This window comes from Arachis hypogaea, chromosome 20 (assembly GCF_003086295.3).
Source record: "Arachis hypogaea cultivar Tifrunner chromosome 20, arahy.Tifrunner.gnm2.J5K5, whole genome shotgun sequence".
Classification (NCBI taxonomy): Eukaryota; Viridiplantae; Streptophyta; class Magnoliopsida; order Fabales; family Fabaceae; genus Arachis; species Arachis hypogaea.
The window spans coordinates 54,780,689-54,790,769 of NC_092055.1; the positions used below are offsets into that span (position 1 = coordinate 54,780,689).

General features: G+C 39.3%; 1 non-coding gene across 1 annotated transcript; it reads left to right on the plus strand.

Annotated features, from left to right (window-relative positions):
- The first annotated feature begins 7,776 nt into the window (after positions 1-7,776).
- LOC112787374 (small nucleolar RNA R71) lies at positions 7,777-7,884 on the plus strand. Its single transcript, XR_003194790.1, has one exon. It is a non-coding gene; the product is annotated as a small nucleolar RNA R71 (small nucleolar RNA).
- The last annotated feature ends 2,197 nt before the right edge of the window (positions 7,885-10,081 follow it).

The following is a 10,081-nucleotide window of genomic DNA, read 5'->3' on the forward strand; positions in this document are numbered from 1 at the left end:
AGGCAGCAAAGAAAAAAAAAATAAGAAACAAAATATATCAAGCAAATACCCAATGCAGTTCGGACAAAACAGGAAACATCTCAGACAAATATGGAGACAACTCGGGCGATAGCATGCGAATGTTAAAGGACTTAGAAACAGCAGTAAAAGGAAACCCCAGGACTCACACCAAGGTCCAGGGGCATCCTTTGGAGGCAATAACAAAGTTAGGATCCAGAAAAAAGAAAATTCTCGCAGTTTAAGCCCTAAAAACACAAAGAAGATCAAGCCTTCTCTATCCATCAACATCAGACAGACCATGCAGAGATCATAAAAAATATACAACCTTTTTTCAAATTAAACAGTTCAGTACTTCAAGCTATAAACAGGAAAAGATCTACACATAATGAAATCAAGTAAAAGGGGCAGAAACAAGCAACAAAATGAGAAAACTCTCAAGGCGTGTATTACAGGCACGACGATGCAGAAAAGATTCAAACTTTCTAACACAAATCCAAGCAAGATCAAAACTTTTTCATGCCCTAACAAAGCACAAGCAGAATGGTGTAAAAAAATAAAAGAGAGAGAGAAGATGAAAAACCAGCCTACAGTGGAGAGGAGACGATAAACGATCAGAGACTGAAGCAACGACCGAAATGACGCCAATGATCACCTTTGTAAGTAAGGAAAAAGAAACTGAGGAAAGAGGCTTTAAATTTCAAAATGAAGATACAAAGAGGGAAGCAAAGGAAATGGCAAAGAGTTAATGAGTTTTTGACCTTCGCACGTTTCCAAGGAAAAGCAAAATGCGCGCCGTAATTAAAAGAGGAAACATTCCACATTCAAGCCACTAATAGAAGTTCTACAAAGAGATCAACAAAGAATGCTCGAGCTCGGCTTTTCTAAAAAGAAATCGGAGTCTAAAAAGACATGACCTCAAAAGGAAGACCGTACTCAAGCAGGGGCACTGTTCATGCCCTAGGTCGAGCTGTACGACTCGGGCTGATTAAAGACAAGTCGACCGACCTCTTCAGGTCTGGATTCCCCGACCTCTTCTTAAAGATTTCGGCCAAATCGCTAGAAGGGCCCAGACAAGACCAAATGAAGGGACATAGCCCAATCTAAAGGCAGTTAAAGCCTAGAAAGATAAAGGCGGTTCTCCAGAAGATAAGATGACCTCACTTAAAGATAAAAGATAAGATAATTAACTTATCATATTGGTGCACGAAATTGTGATCTCCAGGCTCGAACAAATCCTGGTAATGGCTCCAGAGCTTGGTGCTCTGATCTTAATTCATAATTGTCACAACTTCGATAGAACTAACCAGCAAGTGCACTGGGTCGTCCAAGTAATACCTTACGTGAGTAAGGGTCGAATCCCACGGAGATTGTTGGTATGAAGCAAGCTATGGTCACCTTGTAAATCTCTGTCAGGCAGATATAAAGTGATAATGGTGTTTTCGAATATTATATAATAAAATAGGGATAGAGATACTTATGTAAATCATTGGTAGGAATTTCAGATAAGCGAATGGAGATGCTTTTCGTTCCTCTGAACCTCTGCTTTCCTGCTATCTTCATCCAATCAGTCTTACTCCTTTCCATGGCTGGCTGTATGCAAGGGCATCACCGTTGTCAGTGGCTACATCCCCTCCTCTCAGTGAATAATATGCTCACGCACCCTGTCACGGTACGGCTATTCATCTGTCGGTTCCCGATCATGCTGGAATAGGATTCACCCTCCTTTTGCGTCTGTCACTAACGCCCAGCACTCGCGAATTTGAAGCTCGTCACAGTCATTCAATCATTGAATCCTACTCAGAATACCACAGACAAGGTTTAGACCTTCCGAATTCTCTTGAATGCCGCCATCATTCTAGCTAACGCTACGAAGATTCCTGTTAGGAGATCTAAGAGATATTCATTCTAGCTTAATTCATGTAGAACAGAAGTGTTTGTCAGGCACGCGTTCATAGGGGAGATGGTGATGAGCGTCACACATAATCATCACCTTCATCACGTTCTTGGGTGCGAATGGATATCTTAGAAGTGAAATAAGATGAATTGAATAGAAAACAGTAGTACTTGCATTAATCTTTGAGGAACAGCAGAGCTCCACACCTTAATCTATAGAGTGTAGAAACTCTACTGTTGAAAATACATAAGTGAAAGGTCCAGGCATGGCCGAGATGGCCAGCCCCCTAAACGAGATCACAGGATCAGAATACAATCCAGGATCCAAAGATGGTCAAAAAGACGTCTAATAAAATAGTAAGAGGTCCTATTTATAATAAACTAGCTACTAGGGTTTACATGAGTAAGTAATTGATGCATAAATCCACTTCCTGGGCCCACTTGGTGTGTGTTTGGGCTGAGTCTGAGTGTTGCACGTGCAGAGGCCATTTGTGGAGTTGAACGCCAGTTTCTGTGCTAGTTTGGCCGTTCAACTCTGGTTTTGGATCCTTTTCTGGCGCTGGACGCCAGATTTGGGTAGAAAGCTGGCGTTGAACGCCAGTTTACGTCGTCAATTCTTGGCCAAAGTATGTACTATTATATATTGCTGAAAAGCCCTGGATGTCTACTTTCCAACGCAATTGGAAGCGCGCCATTTCGAGTTCTGTAGCTCCAGAAAATCTACTTTGAGTGCAGGGAGGTCAGAATCCAACAGCATCAGCAGTCCTTTTTCAACCTCTGAATCTGATTTCTGCTCAAGTCCCTCAATTTCAGTCAGAAAATACCTGAAATCACAGAAAAACACACAAACTCATAGTAAAGTCCAGAAATGTGAATTTAACATAAAAACTAATGAAAACATCCCTAAAAGTAACTAGATCCTACTAAAAACATACTAAAAACAATGTCAAAAAGCGTATAAATTATCCGCTCATCACAACACCAAACTTAAATTGTTGCTTGTCCCCAAGCAACTGAAAATCAAATAGGATAAAAAGAAGAGAATATACTATAAATTCCAAACTATCAATGAAACATAGTTTCAATCATATGAGCGGGACTTATAGCTTTTTGCCTCTTGAATAGTTTTGGCATCTCACTTTATCAATTGAGGTTCAGAATGATTGGCATCTATAGGAACTCAGAGTTCAGATAGTGTTATTGATTCTCCTAGTTCAGTATGATGATTCTTGAACACAGCTATTTTATGAGTCTTGGCCGTGGCCCTAAGCACTTTGTTTTCCAGTATTACCACCGGATACATAAATGCCACAGACACATAATTGGGTGAACCTTTTCAGATTGTGACTCACCTTTGCTAAAGTCCCCAATTAGAGGTGTCCAGGGTTCTTAAGCACACTCTTCTTTTGCTTTGGACCTTGACTTTAACCGCTCAGTCTCAAGTTTTCACTTGACACCTACACGCCACAAGCACATGGTTAGGGACAGCTTGGTTTAGCCGCTTAGACCAGGATTTTATTCCTTTAGGCCCTCCTATCCACTGATGCTCATAGCCTTGGGATCCTTTTTATTTGCCCTTGCCTTTTGGTTTTAAGGGTTATTGGCTTTTTCTTCTTGCTTTTTCTTTTTCTTTCTATTTTTTTTCTATTCTTTTTTTTTTCGCCCCTTTTTTTTTTTCTACAAGCTTTGTTCTTTGCTGCTTTTTCTTGCTTCAAGAATCATTTTTATGATTTTTCAGATTATCGAATAACATGTCTCCTAGTCATCATTCTTTCAAGAGCCAACATATTTAACATTCTTAAACAACAACTTCAAAAGATATATGCACTGTTCAAGCATTCATTCAGAAAACAAGAAGCATTGTCACCACATCAATATAATTAAACTAAGTTCAAGGATAAATTCGAAACTCATGTACTTCTTGTTCTTTTGAATTAAAACATTTTTCATTTAAGAGAGGTGATGGATTCATAGGACATTCATATCTTTAAGACAGAGTTTACTAACTACTAATGATCATGTAATGAAGACACAAACATAGCTAAGCACATAACATAGAAAACGAAAAACAGAAGAAATAAGAACAAGGAATGAATCCACCTTAGTGATGGTGGCGTTTCCTTCTTGAGGAACCAATGATGTCCTTGAGCTCTTCTATGTCTCTTCCTTGTCTTTGTTGCTCCTCCCTCATTGCTTTTTGATCTTCTCTTATTTCATGGAGCATGATGGAGTGCTCTTGATGTTCCACCCTTAGTTGTCCCATATTGGAACTCAATTCTCCTAGGGAGGTGTTGATTTGCTCCCAATAATTTTGTGGAGGAAAGTGCATTTGAGGCATCTCAGGGATCTCATGGAAATGAGCTTCTTGCGCCTCTTGAGCTCCATGACTGGGCTCTCTTGCTTGCTCCATCTTTTTCTTAGTGATGGGCTTGTCCTCTTTAATGAGGATATCTCCCTCTATGTCAATCCCAGCTGAATTACATAGGTGGCAAATGAGGTGAGGAAAGGCTAACCTTGCCATGGTGGAGGACTTGTCAGCCACCTTGTAGAGTTCTTGAGGTATAATCTCATGAACTTCCACCTCTTCTCCAATCATGATGCTATGGATCATGATGGCTCGGTCTATAGTAACTTCAGACCGGTTGCTAGTGGGAATGATTGAGCATTGAATAAACTCCAACCATCCTCTAGCAATAGGCTTGAGGTCCAATCTTCTTAGTTGAACCGGCTTGCCTTTGGAGTCAATCTTCCATTGAGCTCCTTCTACACATATGTCCATAAGGACTTGGTCCAACCTTTGATCAAAGTTGACTCTCCTTGTGTAGGGGCGTGCGTTTTCTTCCATGTATGGCAAGTTGAACGCCAACCTCACATTCTCCGGACTAAAATCTAAGTATTTCCCCCGAACCATCGTAACATAGTTCTTTGGATCCGGGTTCTTACTTTGATCATGGTTCCTGGTGATCCATGCATTGGCATAGAACTCTTGAACCATTAGGATTCCGACTTGTTGGATGGGATTTGTTAGAACTTCCCAACCTCTTCTTTGAATTTCATGTCGGATCTCCGGATACTCATTTCTTTTGAGTTTGAAAGGGACCTCAGGGATCACCTTCTTTTTGGCCACAACATCATAGAAGTGGTCTTGATGGGCTTTGGAGATGAATCTTTCCATCTCCCATGACTCGGATGTGGAAGCTTTTGTCTTCCCTTTCCCTCTTCTAGAGGATTCTCCGGTCTTGGGTGCCATCAATGGTAATGGAAAAACAAAAAAGCTATGCTTTTACCACACCAAACTTAGAATATTGCTCGCCCTCGAGCAATAAACAAAAGAATAGAAGAAGAAGAAGAAGAAATATGGAGAGGGAGATGTGGTTTCGGCCAAGGAGAGTGTAGAGGGGTGTGTTGTGTGAATTTGATGAAGAATGGAGGTCTTTATATAGGGAAGGGAGGGGGGTTAAGGTTCGGCCATATGGGTGGGTTTAGGTGGGAAATTGGTTTTGAATTTTGAAGGTAGGTGGAGTTTATGAGGTAAGTTTATGGGGAAGAGGAGATGGATGTGAGTGGTGAAGGTTTAGTGGGGAAGAGATATTGAGGTGATTGGTGAGGGGTTTTTAGGGAAGAGTGTTTATGGGGTTGTGTGAAAGAGAGTGGTGAGAAGAAGTGAGTGGAGGTAGGTGGGGATCCGGTGGGGTCCACAGGTCCTGAGATGATCCTGTGGGGTCCACAGATCCTGAGATGATCCTGTGGGGTCCACAGATCCTGAGGTGTCAAGGTATTTACATCCCTGCACCTATTAGGCATGTAAAAATGCCTTTGTACCCAACTCTGGGCGTTCAGCGCCAGGTTGGTGGCCATTTTGGGCGTTCAACGCCCATTTGTGTGCCATTTCTGGCGATGAACGCCAGAACCATGCCTGTTCTGGCGTTCAGCGCCCAGAAGCTGCCCATTTTGGGCGTTCAGCACCAGAACCATGCTCTGTTCTAGCGCTGAACACCAGACAGATGCTCCTCCAGGGTGTGATTTTTCTTCTGCTGTTTTTGATTCCATTTTCAATTTTTATATTTATTTTGTGACTCCACATGATCATGAACCTAAGGAAACATGAAAAATAATAAGAATTAGATAAACATTGGGTTGCCTCCCAACAAGCGCTTCTTTAATGTCAATAGCTTGACAGTGGGCTCTCATAGAGCCTCACAGATGTGCAGAGCTTTGTTGAGACTCCCCAACACCAAACTTAGAGTTTGGATATGGGAGTTCAACACCAAACTTAGAGTTTGGTTGTGGCCTCCCAACACCAAACTTAGAGTTTGACTGTGGGGGCTCTGGTTGACTCTGCTTGGAGAGAAGCTTTTGCTGCTTCCTCTCCATGGTTGCAGAGGGAGATCCTTGAGTTTTGAATACAAGGGAGTTCTCATTCCATTGAAGGACTATTTCACCTCTGTCAACATCAATCACAACTCTTGCTGTGGCCAGGAAAGGTCTTCCTAGGATGATAGATTCATCCTCTTTCTTTCCAGTATCCAGGACTATGAAATCAGTAGGTATGTAAAGGCCCTCAACCTTTACTAATACATCTTCTACTTGTCCATAAGCCTGTTTTCTTGAGCTGTCTGCCATCTCTAGTGAGATTTTAGCAGCTTGCACCCCATAGATTCCCAGTTTCTCTATTACAGAGAGGGGCATGAGGTTTATCCCTGAACCAAGGTCACACAGAGCCTTAAAGATCATGGTGCCTATGGTACAAGGGATTATGAACTTTCCAGGATCCTGTCTCTTCTGAGGCAATGTCAGTTGATCCAGATCACTTAGTTCATTGATGAACAAGGGAGGTTCAACTTCCCAAGCATCAATGCTAAATAATTTGGCATTCAGCTTCATGATTGCACCAAGAAATTTGGCAGTTTGCTCTTCAGTAACATCCTCATTCTCTTTAGAAGAGGAATACTCATCAGAGCTCATGAAGGGCATAAGGAGGGTTAATAGAATCTCTATGGTCTCTAGATGAGTCTCAGATTCCTTTGGTTCCTTAGAGGGAAGCTCCTTATTGATCACTGGACGTCCCAGGAGGTCTTCCTCCTTGGGATTCACGTCCTCTCCTCTCCTCACAGGTTCGGCCATGGCGCTTATGTCAATGGCCTTGCACTCTCCTTTTGGGTTCTCTTCTGTATTGCTTGGGAGAGTACTAGGAGGGATTTCAGTGATCCTTTTACTCAGCTGGCCCACTTGTGCTTCCAAATTTCTAATGGAAGACCTTGTTTCATTCATGAAACTTATAGTGGCCTTAGATAGATCAGAGACTAGATTTGCTAAATTAGAAGCATTTTGTTCAGAGTTCTCTGTCTGTTGCTGAGTTGATGATGGAAAAGGTTTGCTATTGCTAAACCTGTTTCTTCCACCATTATTAAAGCCTTGTTGGGGCTTTTGATCCTTCCATGAGAAATTTGGATGATTTCTCCATGTTGAGTTATAGGTGTTTCCATAAGGTTCACCTAAGTAATTTACCTCTGCTATTGCAGGGTTCTCAGGATCATAGGCTTCTTCTTCAGAAGATGCCTCTTGAGTACTGTTGGATGCAGCTTGCATTCCATTCAGACTCTGAGAGATCATATTGACTTGCTGAGTCAATATTTTATTCTGAGCCAATATGGCATTTAGAGTATCAACCTCAAGAACTCCCTTCTTCATAGGCGTCCCATTACTCACAGGATTCCTTTCGGAAGTGTACATGAACTGGTTATTAGCAACCATGTCAATGAGTTCTTGAGCTTCTGTAGGCGTTTTCTTTAGGTGAATGGATCCACCTGCAGAAGTGTCCAGTGACATCTTTGATAGCTCAGATAAACCATCATAGAATATATCCAGGATGGTTCATTCTGAAAGCATGTCAGAAGGACACTTTTTGGTCAACTGTTTGTATCTTTCCCAAGCTTCATAGAGGGATTCACCTTCTTTCTGTCTGAAGGTTTGAACATCAGCTCTAAGCTTGCTCAGCTTTTGAGGAGGAAAGTACTTGGCTAAGAAAGCCGTGACCAGCTTATCCCAAGAGTTCAGGCTGTCTTTAGGTTGAGAATCCAACCATAATCTAGCTCTGTCTCTTACAGCAAAAGGGAAAAGCATGAGCCTGTAGACTTCAGGATCTACTCCATTAGTCTTAACAGTATCACATATCTGCAAGAATTCAGTTAAGAACTGAAAAGGATCTTCAGATGGAAGTCCATGAAACTTGCAGTTCTGCTGCATCAGAGAAACTAATTGAGGTTTCAGCTCAAAGTTGTTTGCTCCAATGGCAGGAATGGAGATGCTTCTTCCATGTAAATTGGAATTAGGTGCAGTAAAGTCACCAAGCATCTTCCTTACATTATTATTATTTTCGGCTGCCATCTCCTCTGCCTGTTCGAAAATTTCTGAAAGGTTATCTCTGGATTGTTGTATTTTAGCTTCTCTTAATTTTCTCTTCAGAGTCCTTTCAGGTTCTGGATCTGCTTCCACAAGAATGCTCTTATCTTTTCTCCTGCTCATATGACAAAGAAGAAGGCACAAAAAAATAATAATAATAATGGAGATCCTTTATACCACAGTATAGGGATCCCTGTGTGAGTGGAAGAAGAGGGGGAGACAAAGAATGTAATATAATGGAAGAAACACAACTGTGAGGATGGAAGAGAGGTGAGATGAGATGTTAAGATATGAATGAATAAATAGAATGAGATGGGGGAGAGATAATTTTCGAAAATTATTTTGAAAAAGAGTTAGTGATTTTTGAAAAATGGTTTTTTTGAAAAATGTTAGAAATTTTCGAAAATTTTTGAAATCAAAAATAAAAATAAAAATAATTAGTTAATTAAAAAGAAATTTTGAAAAAGGGGGAAGATATTTTTGAAAATTAGAGAGAGAGAGTTAGTTAGGTGGTTTTGAAAAAGTTAAGAAACAAACAAAAAGTTAGTTAGTTAGTTGAAACAAATTTTGAAAAGATAAGAAGTTAGGAGGTTAGAGAAGATATTTTGAAAAGATATTTTTGAAAAAGATAAGATAAGAAGATATTTTTGAGAAGATATGATAGAAATTAGTTTTTGAAAAAGATTTGAATTTTTAAAATCACAATTAATTACTTGATTCACAAGAAATCACAAGATATGATTCTAGAACTTAAAGTTTGAATCTTTCTTAACAAGCAAGTAACAAACTTGAAATTTTTGAATCAAAACATTAATTGCTATTGTTATTTTCGAAAATTTGATACAAAAATAAGAAAAAGATTTTTGAAAAATATTTTTTTGAATTTTTCGAAAATAACTAAGAATTTTGAAAAAGATTTGATTTTTGAAAAAGATTTTGAAAAAGATAAGATTTTCAAATTGAAAATTTGATTTGACTCATAAGAAACAACTTGATTTTAAAAATTTTTGAAAAAGTCAATCCAAATTTTCGAATTTGATGAGAGAAAAAGGGAAAGATATTTTTTTGATTTTTGAAATTTTTATGAAAAACATGAAAATTATGCAATGCATGAAATTTTTAGATCAAAACAATGAATGCATGCAAGGATGCTATGAATGTCAAGATGAACACCAAGAACACTTTGAATGTCATGATGAACATCAAGAACATATTTTTGAAAATTTTTTAATGCAAAGAAAACATGCAAGACCCCAAACTTAGAATTCTTTAATGCTTAGACACTAAGAATTCAAGAATGCATATGATAAACATGAAAAGACACAAAACAAAAAATCATCAAGATCAAACGAGAAGACTTACCAAGAACAACTTGAAGATCATGAAGAACACTATGAATGCATGAAATTTTCGAAAAATGCAATATGTATATGCAAGTGACACCAAACTTATGATATGACTCAAGACTCAAGCAAGAAAAACAGAAAATATTTTTGATTTTTTATGATTTTCTAATTTTTTTTGGATTTTTTCGAAAATTATATGAAAAAGAACAAATAAGGATTCCAAAATTTTTAATATGAATTCCAGGAATCTTGCATTCTTAGTCTAAAGCTTCAGTCCAGGAATTAGACATGGCTCACTAGCCAGCCAAGCTTTCAAAGAAAGCTCCAGTCCAAAACACTAGACATGGCCAATGGCCAGCCATGCTTCAGCAGGTGATCATGGATCAGCAGCAGGTGGATGAGCAACAACTTATTTGCTCTTGATAACAAATTGCAAGCCT